Source organism: Pinus tabuliformis, chromosome 5_1 (assembly GCF_031772625.1).
Source record: "Pinus tabuliformis cultivar Carrire ecotype Pingquan chromosome 5_1, CPIR1, whole genome shotgun sequence".
Taxonomy (NCBI): Eukaryota; Viridiplantae; Streptophyta; class Pinopsida; order Pinales; family Pinaceae; genus Pinus; species Pinus tabuliformis.
In genome coordinates this window covers 625353642-625376464 of record NC_142305.1, presented here as the reverse complement: position 1 = coordinate 625376464, position 22823 = coordinate 625353642, and the positions used below count along the sequence as shown (strand labels likewise).

Here is a 22823-nt window from a genome sequence, read left to right as displayed (position 1 = left end):
TACGAAATGATCTATGCTAGATCTAGATAAGTCAAAGTGTTGACTTCTGTTGTAAATGTACTCTCTCTCTCTCTGCTGAACTTTGAAGATAAAAGAAGATTTGATCAAAGGGTTTCCCCACACATTGTGGGGTTTGTTCCTGGCTCGCGCCACATCTTGTGTCCTCTTGTCTTGGCTTGTCTTCTGCGTTTTATATTTATGTTCTATCTGCAGTTTATCGTAATGCTGATGTGATTGCTAACTGTGAAAATTTAAATAAATTGCTCTAGCATAGAACATACCAAAACTTAACAATATAACTTTCTAAGACACAACATTGGATCTGATCATTCGAGTAACACATGACAAGGAGGGGCAACCTTGACTACAGTAGAGCCCAAGTCTTTTTTATTCCAAACACTCGAAGAGACGGAATCTGTGATTTTGGCAGTACTGCAAATCCTTCAAAGCCAGCTGCCCATAGAGAGCCAATGCAGATTATAGTAGAATTGAGGATGCAAATGACAGCGGGGGTGTGGGGGAAATATTATGCAAAACATAACATGTTTTGAGAAAGAACATTGTAGCCATTATTTTTATTGTTTCCATCAAAGGAACGGCATAGCTTCAGCCTAAGGCGACAGAAGAGCATAATTTTAATATAACTCATGAGAAAGTATCATTGTTCCCTCCTCCCCTCTCAACCTGTGCCTGCCAACTGGGAACATAAATTTCTCCCTCAAACCTTGTCATTACCCATCAAAAAAAAATGGAAAAAATAAAACTTCAATGGGGGTCAAAATTACAATTACTTCCATAAAATCAGCAATAATCCATGAGAGGTATCAGATATCAAGATTGCAGATCTAGCACACACATCAGATATCAAGATTGCAGATCTAGCACACACATCAGATATCAAGATTGAAGATTAGGTTGGGATTGCACAATATTCTGAGAGAAAAGTTTGAAGGTTGGCGGAGCAAAATCAATGCAAAGAAAGACACCCAAACCATCCACAAGTGCTGTTAAGCATTGCAAAAGTTGCAAATGGTTACACACAAGGAAACAAGATTGCATGAATGAAGAATTCAACTTTCTCTTTATAGATTAAACACAGCAATTAATCTCACTATAAAAATCAGTGATAATAATAACGTACAATAATAACAATTCTTAGGAAATCACCTGTGATTTTGTTGTCTTCAGATCACCATGCAACAGTTGATTTCGCCCAAGCTTTCCACCCAAAAAGTATACAAATTTTACTCTTAGTATTTTTCAGATCCTGTCAAATGGAACAAAACAGACTCAAAGTTTGAGCAATCCCTTCCTTACCCCAATATCTTATCTCCTCTTTCCCATCAACTTACCACCCAACTGGTGTTTTTCATATATATATATATATATATAACACAGAATCTTCCTATAGGGAGAATGGTAAAACATGGCACACTATTAGGCAAAAATGACAGGCAGCTTGTTACATAACCCCTAAAAGCTATGGGTTGACAATTTTGCTTCACGTCAGCCCTGACAGTCTCCTCTCCAAGACCACCTGTAAAAAAACGTTCAAATTGAAAATTGAACGCAAAATTCCAAAAATGACAGGCAGCTTGTTACCCAACCCCTAAAAGCTATGGGTTGACAATTTTGCTTCACGTCAGCCCTGACAGTCTCCTCTCCAAGGCCACCTGTAAAAAAATGTTCAAAATTGAACGCAAAATTCCAGTGCTGCATGGTGGAACATTGGAATAAATTCCTTGTTTCGAATAAAACATGCTAAATTTAACCACAAAATAAATTGCAAAAGACATTAGACTGAAATCATAGAAACTGACTATCCTACAAAATCCCTCAAAGTGAATCTGGTGTTTGGATTAAATGAGCGAGCTCAAAAATAGGTGTTTGCTAAAATAAAACACATGCAACAAAGAACAATGAAATCTAACAACAAAGGGGACACCTTGGACTTAACTCCTGTTTTTAAATGAAGCATGTTAAATTTATAGACAAACAAATAGCAAAAGACATGAGCACTGAAATCTTAGAAACTCTCTGCTAGAAAAACGTCAGTGTGAATCTGCTGTTAGGATTAAAATCTAAATAAGGCAAAAATAAGCCTCTTCACAGAGGATCGGGAAATAGAATAACCCAACAGACTGTTGAGAATCACAAGAGATGGTAAGACAATAGAATGGAACCAAACACAAACCCTAAATCTGCAATAAAGATAACAAAAAAAGAGCACTAGGGCACCACAACGCTCACAGAGAAATCAGGCAAGAGTGCAACCCTAGAGAGAGAAAACCCAGGAACAAGTTTGCTAGAGAGAGAAAGCAACCCAACAACAAGAGCGAGTGCAACACTTGATGATGCCCTTAAGAAAATTACTTTATTAAGAATGAATGAATCACTTGAATGATAAAATACAAATGAGAGTTGGGTATTTGACAATTTGCACACAACTGAAGAGTTGATGCTTTCCCGAATGGGACTTTTGAACCTACATATAAAAGATCAACCTTAGCCAAGCCTGCAAATATAATAAATATATGATATAAGGTTGGACGTGGCCAAGGTAAAGATCACACCCCTATTTTCAACATCCCCCCTTAATGTGTAACAAGGGCTGCCAAGAGAAGATGTTACATATCATCTCCATGAAAGCCATGTCTCTCACAGAGATCTCCCATAAGATCTTAGGCAGCATTAAACATGCAGCGGAGTGTGAATGGTGGACAATGCTTCATTTTAGTGAGCATATCAAAGCTTCGTTTTAGTGAGCATATCATCAACCTTGGTTAAAAGGGCCCAAGGTGGAGAAGACTTCCAATGATGCTCCAATCCACCTTCTAGTGCAATGAAATTGACTTCATCTAAAAGGGGGCATGGGCCACTTCGGCATAGGCATTAACCTGGACAAAGAAGAGGAGCTGGATTAGATGGATTGATGAAGAACTTCTTCATCATCATGGAATACTCAGCTACTAGAAGAGTATTGGAAGCAGTATATAATGTAGGAGAATAAACTTTCACAAGATTGGAGCCAGGCAAGTCATAAATAAGGTCCTTGTCATCATCATTTATCTGCCTAGTCAACAATGGAAGAGTGCATGAAGAAACAATCGAACGGTTAAGAGGAGGACCAACATCAGAAAGTCGAGGATAAAGATCCATTGAACATGTTGGGAATCATCTGCCAGAGAATAATTTGTAAGAAGCCATGGGAAAGATCCTAGCAAACCATGAACGGTAACTTCATCAAAGATGGCATATCTGCATTCAATCACTCTGGGTCTAATTGAAACTTCATTTTAGCACACCAATACGTCACAGTTTTTTTTAGTTCTCATTATCACTTTCCACTTGGAATATGGGCCCATGCACTTCATCTAAAAATTCTAAAATGCGCAATTAACAGTTTGTTTCATACTATTTCTAATATGGAATAAGACCTTGAACAACAAGAATTGGTGTTGGATTAATTTCTTTGAAATTTTCAGTTTGAATTTTTGAATGATGATAGTCCAGATTTGAAGAGTTTATTTTTTAATGCAGATATACCAAGAGGTGCAGGATCCAAACAAACAAGAAGTTGTGTACCAGTCCCCATTGTCTGTGACTGGGCCTCTGGATGGGGTTCCTGTGGCAGCACGATACCAATCCCTGGACATTATTGAACGGAAGCATCTTATTGCAAGGAGGAATAATACAACATAGTGTTATGATTTTGCATTGGTAAACAGTTTGTATGCCTCATTATGTCTTATCCTTCAACATTTACTTTGATAAATGAAAATAAGGCCCGTGATTTTGGAGAATGATATCTGCCAGTCTCAGAGACCACTTCTATACACATTTTACAACCTAAAATCTCATTCCAGATGTCCATAATGAGAGACCCTGGCCTCTCTCTCCTAGAGAGCCGAACTTGTATGTGTTCTGGCATGATCCCTTTTTCTCCTCTTGCAAGGTCAAGATTGTCTCTCATGTGTACTGCTGTTAGATTCAAATTTTGTATAAACATGTTGAACGAAATTATCCCCAGATATCTCCAATAATTTTTCAGGAACATACACTTGAATTTTTTTGTTAAATTCACTCGTTCGTGATGTTGCAGCACATGATTATAATATTTCTTATGTTATCTGTTGTTATGTGATGTCATGTAAAATAAATTTTCCTTATACAGTGAAGTTTTTTTATTGTAGGTTTTTGAGACATCATTGCAGCGCATTTGGACATTTGGCCTTCAGAATGGAGATACAAGCAATGATAAAGTTGAATTCAAAGCTTGGGAGCTCATATTTTCTGAGAAGCAGGGCACTTGGGAAAATCCACTAGTCACTGCAGAGCAAACTGTTGCAACAAATGATGTAGGGATGGTAGCTTGGTGCATTGAGATAAGCACTCCAGTTCCCTATGTTGAAAATACCGAGGGGGGTGAATCAATATTTCACTTGAATTAGTTAATTTTAACTTCACAAAGCATTAATTATCATTAGCAGTAGATCAAAACATAAATCAGCAACACCATTCAACAGTGCACAACATCAAAGCCAGTGCACAAGATTTTAGGTGGAAACCCTTTCGGAAGAAAAACCACAAAACACTTTTCATATAGGTATTTAATTATTACACCAACAAGAAGCTCCAACTTCCAAGATTCTCCAACAACAACTGGAAGAAGGCTCCAACCCCCTGATTTACCAGCTCCAACTGGAAGGACGCTCCAATGACCTGATTTACCATCTCCCACTGAAAGGATGCTCCAACACCCAACACAAGCTCCAACCTGCCCTAGCACGACCCTGCCACCTTGAAGTGTTCTCAGGCTCCAACCTAAAGGAGACTCCACTCTCTGCCTTGCACCACCCTGCCACCCTGAAGTGTTCTCAGTGTCCAACCTGAAGGAGACTCCACTCTGTGCCTTGCACCACCCTGCCACTCTGAATATAATAAGATTGATTATGATAAATGCATTGTCCAGCACTTGATCATTATACAATACAGCCACTGCTCCAATCACTATCCAAGCACATCAAGTCATCTGCTCAACATGTCAAACCCTAGCAGTATCTCAAACTCTGGTAGTAGACAGCATACATACTTTGATCATTAATACTATCAAACTATCATTCAATCAGCATGCCTGGCTTCTGCACAATATTTAGTTGTGAACACAGCAGTGCATTGACTCTCAATATTAGACTTCAATATCAAGCCTTAGCAGCAAAACCATTATCATTTGCATACCCTGGCAGCATCAATCATTCTAGCTCATCAACATATCATCTCATAGCAGCAACCTTTGATACACAAGCACACTCAGCAATAGCATATGCAAGTCTCGTGCCTGAAACCCTAGCAGCAAATCAAACTCTAACAGGCTCTTTCAAGCAACAAACCATTCTGGCCAAACATCGCAGACCAACCACATCCTCTTCAACATTACAATACAATACATAATCAGTATGTACAGAAAACCCTAGTAGTAAACAATTGGCATAATCTCAAGCTCATTGACAAAGCCTTCCCTTAAGACATAATCAACACCTCTGCCAAATACATCAGCTTGGACAGGCTGCTCACAAAACAACTCTGCCAAACTCATCAACTTTATTAAACCCTAGGAGCCACACTATGACATTTCAAGACTTATTAGCAATATATGAACTCTGGTTGTCAAAGCTGTAAGCAGCAATACTGGACACTGAAATTCAGCCCTCTGCAGCATATTTATATTTAAAACTCTGTCCAATTGTGTTTAGCGTGTTTAGCATATTTCGCAACCTCTATTCTTTTATGGCAGTAGCATACAATATCATATATATTCACTAAGCAATACAGAGGCTGTACAATGTCATAGCTCTAGGACACCACCCTCAATACGTATCAGACCCAGCATTCATAGGCATACATTTGATCATGCACGTACAGGAATATACAATTGGTCTTCGCATTCTACTATTTGTACTTGAGATTTCATAGCGTAGTTAGAACACCAATCATAAAGTAGACTGATTTAGTATCTGTCAGACTGCTCTTGAGGAAGCCTTGCCCAGATTACTAAATCCTTCAACCGTGATCAACAGGAAACCTTTTACAACAGCTTCAAATTATACTGACAATCAGCCCTTCAAAACAATGATGAATGATTATGACAATTGTTCCTTTATAGACTTCTGTTAGTTATTGAATAAGCCCTTGCTCAGAACTTGATGCAGCCTCAGAAGGTTCTAGACATAACTCTGTGAATCCTTTAAGATCTGGTACAATTGATAAATCTTGGCTCAGCCCTAGATAAGCCCAAAGGAAAGCCTTAGGTTTCACTGCAAATGTCTTGAGATAGAATCACAGAATTGGGGCTTAGACTGCCCTAAATCACCTCAGAATTGAATGCAAAGCAGTGTCATAGGGAGGCTGAGATTAGGGCTCGTGAGCCTTGTAAGTTGTAACACATCTGTAATTTTCCTTCAAGTGGCCTTACTCCAGTCTCTCATTCAACAAATGAAATGATGCAGTGATGCTCTGCCTCAGAAGGGTTTTAAAACATAGACATGTGCTCCCTCAAGCATTGGACCCAACCACAGATAAACTCCTGAATATAGGCCTTAGATTAGGCTTAGATTATGCTTCAAGAATATGACTTATAGCTTCTGTAAATGTACTCCTACTACAAGGCCGAATGGTGACCTTTGTTCCGTGCATAAGAGCCTCAGACTGAGCTCAATCAGACTTTAAGATTTTCCTTAGAAAAGCGACGAGATGCCTCAGGAAGGGGCTTTAGAAAGGCCCGCAATACAGTCTTATGACAAGTGAAAATCTAAGCTCAAAAATGTGTGAGAAGATGCAAGAAAACAGCCTTAGAATTTATGCGAAATATCCCACAAAACTGCTCCAAAATCACCCACAGATGTCCACTTTGGGAGCTGCAAGGGTTTCCCAAACAGGGCCGAGTAGGCCTCAGAACATTGCCATAGAAGGGTCTGAGACTAGGCCTCAGAAAATACTACAGATCTGCCTCAGAAGATGCTCAATAGCCCAGCGAAGAACCAATAAGGAAAAATAAACTTTATATTCCCAAAACACTCTCCAAAACTCAGCCTACTCCTTCGATTTAGTGTGACAAAACAATGCCTCGAATCAAAGACGGATGTATGTGAAATTGATTGATACTTCTGTGGAGAAGTCCACGCTTATACTTATAGTGATGGAGGGGGTTTCTAGAGGGGCCAACATGGCCTTATTTCATGGAGCCAACTTTACATAATTCAACATTTGAGTTTTAAAATTTGAAACTTTTGGAGCCAATATTTAAGGCCGACTTATCCTCCAATTATTTGAGACATTTTTCTCAATAGAAAAACTTGAACATAAGCCGAATTTGATTAGGATATTCCTCGACAAGCCCAACACAATTTTAACAAAATTTCTTTAAGAATAAACGCCATTAATTAACCAAACATTAAGCCGCCTTCAATCATTCAAATTTGGGGACCTTGGCCACGCTTTCGGGGCACAAACTTTGAGCAATCATATCTCCTCAACCGTGAGGAGTTATGAGACATGCCACCTACTATTGGAATTGGCACGACGAGGAGAATCAAATGAAGATGGTCTAGTTTGCAAAGACATTGATTTTCCCTGTCATTTTCTCCATCAAAGGCAGGGCGTCATGACCACACTGCAGGGGCTTGCTTCCTTCTTTTCCTTTCCTAACATTGGAACTTCCAATCAACGCAATCCATAGATGAGTATTTAGAGCATTCAAAGACCGATGTTGGCATCAATGACAACACTATTCAACACCCTAGTGGACAGAATATTTTAGTGGTGGCAAATGATGTTACACATAATGCAGGTTCTTTTGGTACAAGAGAAGATGCCTTTTTTGCTTCTGTCACTGATCTTGCTTGTCAAAAGAAATTGCCTTTCATTTTTTTGGCTGCAAACTCTGCTGCAAGAATTGGAGTAGCAATAGAAGTCAGAGCTTGCTTTAAAGTTGGATGGTTTGATGAGTTGTCTCTGGACCGTGGGTTTCAGTATCGTTATCTCAGTCCAAAAGACTATAAGCTCATTGGTCTGTCTGCAATAGCACATGAGCTAAAGCTAGAATCTGGTGAATTCAGACGGATTATAGATGACATCATTGGTAAGATGGACAAGATATGGAGAATTTATCAGGCAGTAGGGCAATTGCAGGAGCTTATTCAAGGGCATATCAGGAAACTTTTGCATTGACATGTAACAGGCAGAACAGTTGGTATTGGTGCAGACCTTGCAAGGTTAGGAATTTACTGCATTCAGCGCTTGATCAACCTATAATTCTCACTGGATACTCAGCTATAAATAAGCTTCTTGGACGGGAAGTGTATAACTCTCATATGCAATTAGAGGCCCAAAACTCATGGCAACAAATGCTGTTGTTCATCTAACTGTATCTAATGATTGAGGTGTCTCAGCCATATTGAAGTGGCTTAGCTATATTCCTCCATATATAGGCGGTCCTCTTCCTATTGTGAAGCCTCTGGATCCTCCAGATAGACCAGTTGAATATGCTCCAGAGAATTCATGTGATCCTTGTGCAGCTATTCGTGGTGTAGAAAATAATGGCAGGTGGCTCGGTGGCCTCTTTGACAAAGAGAGATTCACAGAGACATTAGAATGGTGGGCAAAAAAAAATGGTTGATGGGCGAGCGCAGCTTGGGGGCATCCCTGTGGGTGTTATTGCTGTTGAGACCCAAACAGTGATGCAGGTAATTCCCGCAGGCCAGGTCTGGTTTCCAGATTCAGCATGTAAAATGGCACAAGCTTTGCTAGATTTTAACAAGGAAGAGCTTCCTCTGCTTATCTTGGCAAACTGGAGGAGGGTTCTCTGGCAGTCAAAAGGATCTTTTTGAACTTTGAAGGAATTCTCCAGGCTGGATCTACCATTGTGGAGAATCTCCGCACATACACGCAACCTGTGTTTGTTTACGTACCAAAAACAGGGTAACTGCGGGGAGGAGCATGAGTGGTAGTTGATAGCAAGATTAATTCTGATGAAGTTGAAATGTGTGCAGAAACAACAGCAAAATGTGGTGTACTAGAATCAGAGGGAATGATTGAAATCAAATTCCATAAAAAAGATCTCCTTGAATGCATGCATAGGCTTGATCCGAATCTCATTTCACTTAAGATGAAGTTGCAGGAAGCCAAGGATGATCATCCCAGGGCTGAAGTAATACAGCAGTAAATCAAAGCTCGGGAAAAACAGTTGCTTCCTTTTTATAAGCAGATTGCCATCAGATATGCCGAGTTGCAAGACACAACCTTCAGAATGGCAGCAAAATGGGTTGTGCAAAAAGTTATAAAATGGGAAGAGTCACGAATCTTTTTCTACAAGAGATTGAACTGAAGATTGACAGAGTTTTCTTTGATTAAGAATGTAAGAGATGCTGCTGGAAACAACCTATCTCATAAATCAGCTTTGCATTTGATTAAGCACTGGTTTTTGGCTTCAAAGGTAGGTGATTATGGAGAGGAGTTATAGAAAGATGATGCTGCTTTTTGGCTTGCAAAGATGATCCCAGCAAATTTAAGTCCCATTTACAAGAATTAAGAGCGCATAAAGTGTGCATACAGCTATTGGATATAGGAAGTTCTAAGGCAGAGTTGCAAGCATTGCCTGAAGGTCTAGCTGCTCTTCTAAAAAAGGTAAATTTGTGGTTATTTTTCTTTAACAAAGGATTAGATATGATTCCTGGCTGTTAAGGACTGTTGATTTGGGGTAGCATCGGATGTGCTCTAGGCCTCAAATTTTGCAGGTAGGCTTGGGCACATGCATTCCAAAGAACCCAGAAAGCAATTTGGGAAATTCCACCCATAAGTGATTTTGTTAAAATAATTAATATTTTTAATGGGGTTCCTAAGTCTAAACTTAAGAAAATTAAAATATTAATGGGTATTAATCTAATCATGGGTGAAACTTCTAGAAAAAGACACAGATCAAACCAAAATGATATAAGCCTTTGATTAAAATTTAATCTAGGTCGTTGGTTGTCCAACAAGAAGATATAAGAAGGGGCTTGAGGGTCATTTGGAAGATACATTGAGAGATCAAGGAAATCGATTTTCTGAAGTGAGAAGTTCTTAGGAGGAAAAATCAATTGAAGAGATTTCTTGTAGCAGAGGGGCAGTGAGAATCTGGAAGAAGGAATTTCCGGAGAGTACGAGGAAGAAAGAGAACAGAAAGACGTCTAGAGGAACGTTGACGCTGGCCCATGCAGCACTGACACAGAGGTAGCGCAGTCCTTGAGGGGAAGTCGAGTTTCTTGCTAAGGGAAATCGAAATTCAGTTGCCGAAATCCGTGGTGTGAGTCCGAAAGGCAAAAGTTCGATTTTCTCAGCCAGTAGAGGATCCGGAAGAGAGGTAGCATAATACCCAACTAGGGTGATGCAGAAACTATCAAGAGTGACGCAGTCCTGCGCAGAGGCCACGCAGAGGGTGACGCAAAGCCTCCAGTTCAGCAGGATCAGTCATTGATTCTCCAGTGACAGGGTGAGATCATTTCGATAGTGTTTTGCTCAGTATTCTCTCTGTATCGGATTGTTAGTTGAGCATCCTAGAATTGTACTCAGATTTTCTCTTGCATAATAATAAAACCCTCAAAGTTGTTGCATCGGTTTTCCCTCATCGGGTTTTTCCGGGGACTGTTGTCCAAAAATAACGGTGTCCTATGTGTTTCTATTTTCCTTGCTTGGTTTCTATGTTTCAGAATCATATTTAATTTGGTGTATGCTCCTTCAGTAATTGACTTCAATGTTTCATGAAGAAATCTAAAATAAGTTTGTAATGTAATTTACGATCTAGGTGAAGTAGATTCAGTTGGTTGCAGTAGGAAACCTGAGATTGTTAGATCTAGGAATTTTCACATGGTATCGGAGTTGTTGATGTGAAACAAGAAGAGCAGATCTAGCACTGAAGCAAGGCCCACTGCTACAACAAGTAGTTGTTCGAATCCCCTGAGGAATTGCGCAGTTCTAGCCAGGAGGGTTATATTTTCGTGGGTATCTGTCTCTGAGTGAGCCGACAAAGAGGTAAGACTATCGAATCAAGAAATTGTCAAGGCAGAAGGAGCCACATAGAGTATCAGTGCAGAGCTAGAGGGACGCAGTTTTTTGCAAGATGAGTGCTGGGCAAAAAAGCCATCGGAAGGAAGAAGCAGATCGCATAGTGAGGGAATACTTCCTTAGTGATTTCTTGTCGAGGAAATCAACAATTCTCATTTGTTGAGCAGAAGAGGAGCAACAGCTTACCATCCCCATCAGGTAGTGCGTAAGCCAGCCTAGGAGCTACGCAGTAGGGAGAAAGAGGGAGCTAGTCGATAGTTTCAAAGGATATGGCAACCAATGGCTTGAAGGATCAGGACAGGTTGGACAGGGCTTCCAACTACGTCATCTGGAAGGCTAGAATGTCTTTCCTTCTAGATGAGCATGCCCTCAAGACGTATGTTGATAGTGTGGTAGTTGTCCCTACGAATGCAGATCCATTGAAGAAGTATAGAACTGAGATGGAAAAGGCCAAGAGGATGATCCTGGATGGAGTCAAGGATCACGTAGTGTGCCACATTGCTAGTAAAGGCACTGCTAAGGAATGTGGGATGCCTTGGCCACTTTGTATCAGGAATCTTCCGAGCAGCGGAAGATGTACTTAGAGCAGAAGCTGAGATTTTCTCAGATATAGAAGGGAGAACATGTGGATCCATTCCTCACAAAACTGAAGGAGACCCGTATTGAGTTGTCGGTTGCGGGGCACACACCTCAGGATTCGGAGTTAGTGAGACTGGCTCTAAATTCCGTCTCGGATGAATGGCAAGTCTTTGTCCAGAGTATCTTGGGCAAAGCAGCATTGCTAAATTGGGACGAGATGTGGGCAACTCTGAAACAAGAAGAGTTGAGGAGAGACTTGATCAAGGTCAAACTTGACGGAAGCAGCAGCAGCAATGGGTCGAAGCCCAAAGTAGAGGAGGATGATAACGCAGCCCTTGCATCGAAGGGACAGCAGGGCCAACAGAGACGAAAGAAGGATGTCTCCAAGGTGAAATGTTTCAGATCTGGCAAGATGGGCCACTATGCATCCCATTGTCCTTTGAAGAAAAAGGACAAGGATGAGAAGCATGATCCTAAGGTTGCAGCCGCAAACATTGAACAAGAGGAGTTCGCCATGACAGCCAAGATACCTCCAAGAGGGAGGTGGGCTAATATAGAATTGTAGTTCAATAGAGCTACAATTGGGCAGGACCATTGAGGAGCCCAACTCTTGGATCAAGACCTTACTACAGGAGCCCATGATCAGTAGTAGCGAGATAGTGGAGTTTTCAGTTGGTGCCATGGAGTGTTGATTCGACAGATGCAGTAGTTAGTAGCATCAGAATGTGAGCAGCGCAGAGCAAAGAGGCAGCAGTGCATGGAGGCACAGTGCAAAGCTTCAGCAACGCATTGGTTTCAGAAGACAGCGTGGGACTAGCAGCAGTCAAACTTTCAACACCAAGTTGAATCCACTGGATACTTGTCAAGTCTTGGGTGTTTTCAGTTGCTTCTCTTAATAACTAAGTTGCAGTACGGATACAGTGTTAGCAGTGGCAGTACTAGCAACATAGCAAATGCAGCGTTTGAGAGGGAATTGATGTACAGATGTGGCATTGGCAGTGGCAGTGTCAAAGCCAACAGTACAGTAGCACCAGAAGCGCAATAGTTGGTGGACAGGATGTCAGACATCAGTAGCGCAGAGGATGATGCTTCAGAGTCAGAGCAGTATGCAGTAGCAGTGTATTGACAGAGCACATTCCTCGCTAAGAGGGAGTGTTGATTTGGGGTAGCATTAGATGTGCTCTAGGCCTCAAGTTTTGCAAGAAAGCTTGGGCACATGCATTCCGAAGAACACAGAAAGTGTTTTGGGAAATTCCACCCATAAGTGATTTTATTAAAATAATTAATATTTTTAATGGGGTTCCTAAGTCTAAACTTAGGAAAATTAAAATATTAATGGGTATTAATCTAGTCATGGGTGAAACTTCTAGAAAAAGACATGGATCAAGCCAAAACGATCTGAACCTTTGATTAAGATTTAATCTAGGTCGTTGGTTGTCCAACAGGAAGATATAAGAAGGGGCTTGAGGGTCATTTGGAAGATAGATTGAGAGATCAAGGAAATCGATTTTCTGAAGTGAGAATTTCTTAGGAGGAAAAATCGATTGAAGAGATTTCTTGCAACAGAGGGGCAATGAGAATCTGGAAGTAGGAATTTTCGGAGAGTATGAGGTAGAGGGAGAACAGAAAGACATCCAGAGGAAGGTTGACGTTGGCCCATGCAATACTGACACAGAGGCAGCGCAGTCCTTGAGGGGAAGTCGAGTTTCCAGCTAAGGGAAGTCGAAATTCAGTTGTCGGAAGCCAAGGTGAGTCATGAAGGCAGAAGTTCGATTTTCTCAGCCAACAAAGGATCCGAAAGAGGGGCAATGTAATACCCAGCTAGGGTGATACAGAAACTATCGAGAGTGATGCAGTTCTGCGCAGAGGCCACGCAGAGGGTGACGCAGAGCCTCTAATTCAGCGGGATCAATCACTAATTCTCCAGTGACAGGGTGAGATCATTTCACCAGTCTTTTGTTCAATATTCTCTCTGTATCGGATTGCTAGTTGAGCATCCTAGAATTGTACTCAGATTTTCTCCTGCATAATAATAAAACCCTCAAAGTTGTTGCACCGGTTTTCCCGCATTGGGTTTTTCCGAGGACTATTGTCCAAAAATAATGGTGTCCTATGCGTTTCTATTTTCCTTGCTCAGTTTTTATGTTTCATAATCATATTTAATTTGGTGTAGGCTACTTCAGTGATTTACTTCAATGTTTCATGAAGAAATCTGAAATAAGTTTGTAATGTAATTTACGATCTAGGTGAAGCAGATTCAGCTGGTTGCAGTAGGATTCTTGAGATTGTTAGATCTAGGAATTTTCACAAAGACCATTTAAGAATCTTCAAGCAATGTAGTGTTTGTGAAGAATGCTAATAGTAATATCATTGCAATTTTGACAGGTTCAACCATCAATGAGATCAGAGTTGATGGAAAAACTTCGAGAAGTTCTCAACCCATCTCCACCAGATGCTCCCCATCCTCTCCCATTTCTCTTCACTTGAGATAAGGACGTCAAAAACTATTCTACCCATATCCACTAGATGTCTCCCCCCACCCTCTCCCATTTCTCATTACCTGAATTGGGGACATTGACACCTATTCTACCCATCTCCACTAAACACTTCTCCCCTCTCCCATTTCTCATCACTTGAGTTGACCTCCTCCAAATATGCCCTCCTCTCTTTGACTATTTAGGAATCAACACTTAATCACTGACCCTGCACTACCAAAGCCCCCTGTCACTTCCCATAACTTGGATCCAACCCAATGAATAGGTTGTAAGACGAAGAATGCAAATCATACCATACTCAACTCTGCAACGTTGTCTTACATGATCCTACCTCTTTCCCCAAACTCCAAATATCCTATTGTTATTTCCTCCAATTCAAGAAATGTCTCCTTCTCATTCAACAAATATGATAATTGCCTACAGCACCTCATCATTCTCTGATAACCTTTTAACACACCACCTTCCCCATCATTCTAGTTTACCTCTCAACCTTGACCCCAAGTCCATGGTTACCCATAAGACCACAATTTATGGCATCCCCAGACAACCCCCTATCCAAATCACCTACGCCCCCTCTTCTTATGATATGTTATGGGGCTTGAATATACAACAAGTGATACAAGAGATTAACACCAACAAAGCAATAGATGAGGAGGGTTTCTAGACAAAGTTTCCCCAAACATGGCATTCAAACATTGGTCCAATACATCACTAATCCATTTAACCACAGGTTGCTCTAGATTTCCACATGCATGCTCCCACCATGCTATCCAAAAATCGAGGTCTAGTGATGATTCGAATAATGATAGCACTATCACAATGGGCCACACTTTCTCCAACCTATATGCCACTACCTCCAAATATGCCCTCCTCTCTTTGACTATTTAGGAATCAACACTTAATCACTAACCCCGCATTACCAAAGCCCCCTGTCACTTCCCATAACTTGGATCCAACCCAATGAATAGGTTGTAAGACGAAGAATGCAAATCATACCATACTCAACTCCGCAACGTTGTCTTACATGATCCTACCTCTTTCCCCAAACTCCATTTCCTCCAATTCAAGAAACGTCTCCTTCTCATTCAACAGATATGAGAATTGCCTACAACACCTCATCATTCTCCGATAACCTTTTAACACACCACCTTCCCCATCATTCTAGTTTACCTCTCAACCTTGACCCCAAGTCCATGCTTACCCATAAGAGCACAGTATATGACGTCCCCAAACAACCCCCTATCCCAATCACCTATGCCCCCTCTTCTTATGATATGTTATGGGGCTTGAATATACAACAAGTGATACAAGAGATTAACACCAACAAAGCAATAGATGAGGAGGGTTTCTAGACAAAGTTTCCCAAACATTGCATTCAACCATTGGTCCAATACATCACTAAACTATTTAACCACAGGTTGCTCTAGATTTCCACATGCATGGTCCCACCATACTATCCAGAAATCGAGGTCTAGTGATGATTCCAATAATGATGGCACTATCACAATGGGCCACACTTTCTCCAACCTATATGCCACTATCCTCCATTAGAGATAATAGAGATACTTGATGAGGGATATTTTTGGGCTAAGGTCTAGGCAAGTTTTCTACCTCGGTACCAAACCATTGACCACATTCTCACTCATAACCATCATAGAGGCAAGACCAGTGTTTTAAAACTTGATCAACTGAAACTTGGACTTGATTGAGTTGACCACATGTCAAACTGACTCAGTCTCCAAAATAGTTCAGGGGACCAATTTGGTACCAAACTGACTGAGAAGTACACAGACTAGTCTAGCTCATTCAAGTCGAACCAAGTTCACTTGTCACAATCTCACAACATATGGATTTAGGGATTTGCATGTGGATGCACTAGCAGTAGGCAATGTAAGTGTGGATCCAGACATGGTAGGCAATGACACCACCTGAGGTAGGCCATGCAACTAATGTTCCAACAAGTTTCCAAGATAGGGATGCAAGCATAGGGAAACACACAAGGGGGGCATGCAAGAGTAGCCCCAAATTTTATGTAAATTCATTGGAGGGCAGGGGGACGTTGGAGTGTGTGTGTGTGTGTATTATAAACATGATTCAAATTCAAATTCAATAATGGAATACATCGATTCATACATCATAAATGATTCAATGAAATAGATATAATAAAATATTGTATACATCAATTTAAATCCATCATTCATCATTCTAGAATGTATAATGATTAAAATTCATCATTCATTATTCTAGCACTGAATAGTGCTAAGCAAAATAGTAGATACTAAAATAACTCAAACTTAAAAATAGTAAGAGTGATGAGTCTTCTGAGGCAATGTTACATTTACTGTTATCAACAATTTATTGCTGGGGGTCCAAAATTTTAATTATTGGAAATATCGGGGAAAATATCGGAAATTATCGGGAAACTTTAAAAAACACAAAAATAATCAAAAAAAAAAATCAAAATTTTAACTTCTAGAATAGCATCAACATCATACAAAGTTACAAACACATTTCTACATAAATATGAAAATAAAATCGATATATATATAAGATGTCAAGGGATAGTAGATACATCAGATGTCGATATTGAAATATGATATTTGTCTTGAGTCATAAGATCTAATAGAATGATACAAAATCATATCCAAACAAAAATAAATGTATTGTTGAGATGTCAGTGTTGTCATTGATGGCCATATAGATTGAATATATATACAGACAGAATAGAAGCATCGAACCCAAGGAGCAACCTCAAGGAGCAAGAGGAGGAAAGCCATCGGAATCCATTGGGGCCATCAAAGAGAAGCCATCGAGAGCCAAAGGAAAGCCATCGGAAGTCAAGAGTATGAACGACAAGCCAAGGAGGAGCAGATCCAAGAGAAGCAGTTCAAATAGAAGCCATCGGAAGTCAAGAACATGAGCGACAAGCCAAGGAAGAGCATATCTAAAGAGAAGACCGCATATGCCCAAGAGAAAGAGCCAAAGAGTAGAAACAGTGATATCGGAGGAGCAAAGACAAACGACATTGATGAAATATCCAGAACCAAATCGGAGGAATCATATCGGAATTTTGTTATGTGTCTCCACCCAAGAAACTTTGATCTCAGATATGCGATTTGCTTCAACTTCTTATATGCAGACCTGACATGATCTAATAACGAATTTAATTGTTCATTCGCATCCGCCACTTTATCGCAGTTTTGAAATGACGCCTCCGATAAGATCTTCCAATGAGAGCAAAGTTGTGATTGTCGATATGGTTGCGAACCCGACTGGCCTTATTATAACGTTTTAAAATATAATGTCGCGTCCATGCATCGAAACTTTCCTATCGCAAGTTTTGTAGGCATGTCATGTTAAAAATTCTGATTGTGATATGGTTGCGGACCCAATTGCTCTATCATAACACGTTTAATGTAATATTATGTCCACTGCGTCAGAGGCCAGAGCAAGTAGGTACGATATGTGTTATAGGAATATCGGCATTGTTGACATCGGAACTTTGACATGTGCACAACTTAAAAATCTTCAATATCCGTGTAGTTGCAATATGCGGGAATAAAGAGATGAGGTGGCATGTGGGACCTCCCGCCATCCATTGTAATATGGTTTCGCATTGTTTAAAAAGCTATAGCCCCTCCTATGTTACTATTATAATATAGTTTTTGTAAACAATGAAACTATGTTATATTTGGTTGATTATTAACAAAGACCCCTTCCGATATACTTTTAATGTGCCACCTCATGCACAAGTCCGTCTCTCCTCTAATAAGCATGTATTTTAGTTTATTGGCGAAACTCATATAAATGCAAGTCAAATACTTCATTATCAAGTATCAATTTCAGTCATCTATCACAGAGAGGAATATATGTTTAAAAGTATAACTAGGTTCGGTCTTCATAATGACATGTAATTGTGAATTTTGTAAATGATGTAATGAAAAAAATAAAATTATTATTGTAAGCCTTGCTTCATGGGTTTCATGAGCAAGTGATTTTATTTGAGATGGCTCCCATTGAGAGCCTTAGGATTGGTCATTAAAAGTCAAAGAGACTATGTCATGTATGAAGAACCCTTCTTGGGATATAACAATGTATATGATTCTATAAAATATCAAGATAGCCCTCCAACAAAAAGCACTAATCCACCTCTTGACGTCGGCCTCAATATGCATAAGAATATCATGTCGACTCAACTTATTTGGAGTCACATCTATTCGAAAGGTCATGTCAGCTTAATACATGGGACCAACCACTATAAATAGGTGTGAAGACACCTCGCATTATCATAGTTACAGTTCGGACTCCTCTGAAGTTTCAGTGATAAAGAACAGTGAACAAAAGTCGGGTATTTCTGTGATTTGGGTGAGAGAACAGAACTCGAGACAGAGGTTGGGTAACTAGGGAATTTGGATCCCTCTACAGTTCGTATTACAATGGCAATAAAGAAGATAAGACAGTTTGGATTGCATCATAGTCATACATTTTAGTGCTATGAAGGTAACCACAAATTTGTTACTATCTCAGGGATTATGATTCGGTCCTCACAGTGGTAGGAACTATCTCAGATTTGATGATTATAATATTGTTGTGATAAGGGTTCTATACAATAGGAATATAGTTAGAAGTAATGGATACATCTCTGTGCAAAATATGACTATCACTGAGAAGATCTTGATTCGATGTGAAGACAGTGATGAGATCACAACAGTAACTAAGTCTTGATGCAACAAAGGTCGAAGCGAAAGAAGAGTCAAGAAGAAGAAGAAGACATTCAAGAGAATTAGTGTATTGGTCTTGGAGTGGCTAATAGGTCAAGGGTCTTGGGTCTTGGTATTCGTCAATTGGAATCTCTATAAGAAGAATTTGTGCAGGTTTTCCTCTCAAGAGTGAGAGGTTTTGACCTTGGCTCATAGCCTACATGTTGTGTATCTTGTCTATTTATGTTCATGCATTGGTTACTGTTTGATGAAGAAGAACACTAATAATCTAACATGAAGAAGATCTAAACTAAACAGGTAAAAAGCATTCACAAGCAGTCACTGATGGAAGAGAAATCACCTAATGCTAATGCCCTAGATTTCTCAACGTGGTATCAAAGCTTAGGTGCCAAATTCAAGAAAAGGGCAAGCAATCAAGAGACACTCAAGGACCGAGTTTCAAGAAAGACATCAAAGCAAGATTGAAGAATATCAAAGTAAAGTCGAGATCTACATTGAAGAATCAAACCCTAGGTTATTGAAGAAGGTTTACTTCAGGAAAAGTCTTGGGATTATCAATCAAGGCCAAAGCCTTATTCCTACTCAAGGCAAATAGATCTACACATGAAAGCAGCTAGAAGCCTACTCCAGCAAAAGTGTTGGATCCTATAGTCATAATCAAAAGACCACAAAGACCCTCATCAAGTTATCTACAAAGCAAAGGTAGCTCGAAGTACTTTAAAGTCGAAGATCACATCATCTTGGAGAGAGTCGAAATCCTAGAAGCATTTTTGATCTGCACTACAAGAGAAGTCGAAGTATCTTGGAGACGAGAAGGTATTATCATCATCTTCAAAGCTATAAGGCAAGCTCCCTATCATTGCAACAAGGGTCCCCTCCTTATCCTTGTAGAAGATCATCCGAGGAAGCAGCAAAACATCCTCATCTATCACCATCAACAAAGGAAGCTAGATCTAAAGACGTTGACATCATAAAAGGAGCAGTCTCCTCTATGGAAGAAGGGTTTTTTCATTTGGAAAAAGAAAATCCAAAAGGTGTACTAATACATCTTCTTCAACCACCATCAAAGTGATCAAGTTGAAGATTTCATCTTCACTTGTCAAGTAAGTACCTTTCATTCTATAATCAAATTTGGTAAAATGACTTCGTTTTGCAAGGAGATCTATAAGTTGGTTGGGTCATCGAACTTCCTTGCATGGAAATTAAGGATAGGCATAATCCTCCAAGAAAGTGAAGTCATTGAACGTATCAATGGAAAGCTCTCCTCTGAATACATGGAAAGGGATTCTTATGAAAGGTCCCCTCATATAGCAGTATTGGAGACATCAAAGAGATATATATGATAGACTAGTAGAGCTATTCTCTGAAGATGCGAGGGCCACATCACTCAGATCTGATCTACTCAAATTGAAGGAATCAAAGGATAAAGGGTTATCTTCATAAGATCTCAATTGCAAGATATGGGAGAGATAATCCTCATTATTCTAAAAGCACTAATTGGTGAACAAGGTAACAATGTCTATGAGGATAGAAGGCTATCCCATTCAACAAATTGTAGTTTCTATGCAAGATAGAAGAAGATAGATTGAGGGAAAAAGTGTTGAAGGATTAAATGAAAGGATTAAGACATTTTGTCGAAAACAAAGAAGAACATAGCTAAGATTCAATGCTATGAACATTACAAGAAAGATTGTCCTTAGCTTAAGAAGGACAATAAAAATAAGAATGGAGACGATGTAAGTCCATTTCATCGAAGAAGTCAAGGAAGCTGAAAGAAGGAAGTCCAAGGAAGAAGAAAAGTATTAGAAGTAAGAGCTCATGACATCACCATAAGAAATACTAAAGATGTCTGATAGTCAACTTTGAAGGATATAGCTCTTGGTGACATCATTGAAAGATCAAAGGAAGAATACATCCAGGGCAAGTCTCATCATACATCAATCAAAAAGGAAACATCTGCTCAATAAGGGTATGCCAGATCCTCAAGATTCTCTGATGGAATCCTCATCGAAGGATTCACCGATCTAGAGTGGAAGCAAGTGTTTCATCAGAAACTCCAACTTGAGGAATTCATGGGATGATGGTATGATGACATGAGAGATGAAGTAGATCAAGGGGTTGAATATCTTGTCAAACAAGGAAGCTGTTGAAAGAAGCCTAGATGACCTAAAGGTAAAGGAGATATGTATTCTTATATTTGATTTTATAAAGCCATGTTGTATGGTTGCAGGTAACTTGGATCACTGCTCTATCCTGAGAAGCGTGATCAAAAAGAAAGGAATCTCCTCCTACGAAAGGATGTCGAAAGGTATGGTTCACAGTAGATGAAATCAACACAATATGTCCTCATATGAAGTATGAGGTGGTGACTACAATTAAGGAACTCTGATTGGAAACTCCTAGGAATAAAATGAAATGTGTGAAGAAATGAAGGAAGAGATCGTGAGATATGCAACCATGGTAAAGGAAATCAACATCGAAAGATCAAGAGAATCTCCCAGAAAGATATGTCGACTCTAATGGAAGTTTGGAAAAGATGGAGACCCTTGACAATGGATATCTTTGGGAGATATGTCAACTTGTATGCAGGATGTTGATACAAACTGGAAGATGTCATGATGAAAGACCATCCCAAAGGTAATTTTGATTTAAGTGTTTATTTCTTATTTTTGAACAAATATCTGGATGGGCTTATGCAAGACTGCCAAAGGGAAGAACTGTGGATGACTTCCAAGAGAACCATATAGAAGGATGTAAGATCCTTCCAGAAAATATGGCATGAAGAAGGCAGCATGACATGAAGCAAGAACAGATGAAGACGAATAGATCACTTTTTGATGAAAGGAATAATGACATGACTGACCCATGGATGAAAGTGATGGATGGTTTGTGCCCTATGAAGAAGCCACAAAGATGAAGACTCCTGGACAAAGAAATTCATGACATCGAAGGAAGGAGCTCTTCAAGCAGTTGGCCGAGGAGTTGTTGTAGGTTCCTAATTAAGAGGGAGCCTGGAAGCAAGTTTCTTACTCGGAAGAAACTTGGAAATTTCTAAGTCAAGAGGGAGCTTAGGTACATTCCTTCCATAGGAATGAGTACATTCTGTTATTGGAATTTGATATGACCTCCCTAATTGAGAGGGAGAGATAAACACATCATTTTAGTCTTCATCTGGGAAGACAGAATTGAGGATTGGGTAATCCTCTGGCATCCAATGCTCTTTGAGGATGAGATAGGGAAGCAATATAAGAGTAGTCGTGGGCCGATATTCTTTTAGGACTGGCTATCCAAGATAAGAATAGTCCAAAGAAGGTCATACTCTGTGAACACCCGAGTGGAGTATGTACCTTGAGAGACAATGATTATGGTGTCTATGGATCATTGGTCTCGCTAGCATTGTGCTCTGATCATGTAGATAGAGTTGTTAGTCAAGGCCTTGCTATGTGACAATGTTGGTTGATATGATGCTACAAATGGGGTACCAATCTGGTTCTTCTTATGAGAAGTTCTTCAGATTGAGAATGACCAAGTACCATTATGAATACCTCCCTAGTTAAGAGGGAGTGTTGAAAAGTGTAACTAGGTTTGGTCTTCATAATGACATGTAATTGTGACTTTTGTAAATGATGTAATGAAGAAAATAAAATTATTATTGTAAGCCTTGCTTCATGGGTTTCATGAGCAAGTGATTTTATTTTAGATGGCTCCCATTGAGAGCCTTAGGATTGCTCATTAAAAGTCAAAGAGTCTATGTCATGTATGAAGAACCCTTCTTGGGATATAACAATGTATATGATTCTATAAAATATCAAGATAGCCCTCCAACGACAAGCACTAATCCACCTCTTGATGTCGGCCTCAATATGCATAAGAATCTCATGGTGGCTCAGCGTATTTGGAGTCACATCTATTCAAAAGGTCATGTCGGCTT

General features: G+C 39.8%; 1 long non-coding RNA gene across 1 annotated transcript in view; it reads right to left on the bottom strand.

Moving 5' to 3' along the window:
* Nucleotides 1-1144: 1144 nt before the first annotated feature.
* LOC149166492 (uncharacterized) overlaps nucleotides 1145-22823 on the bottom strand; it is an 85904-nt gene continuing 64225 nt past the window's right edge. The window contains exon 3 of the long non-coding RNA XR_016260875.1: nucleotides 1145-1673. This is a non-coding gene — a long non-coding RNA (uncharacterized LOC149166492). The remainder of the gene's footprint in view (nucleotides 1674-22823) is intronic.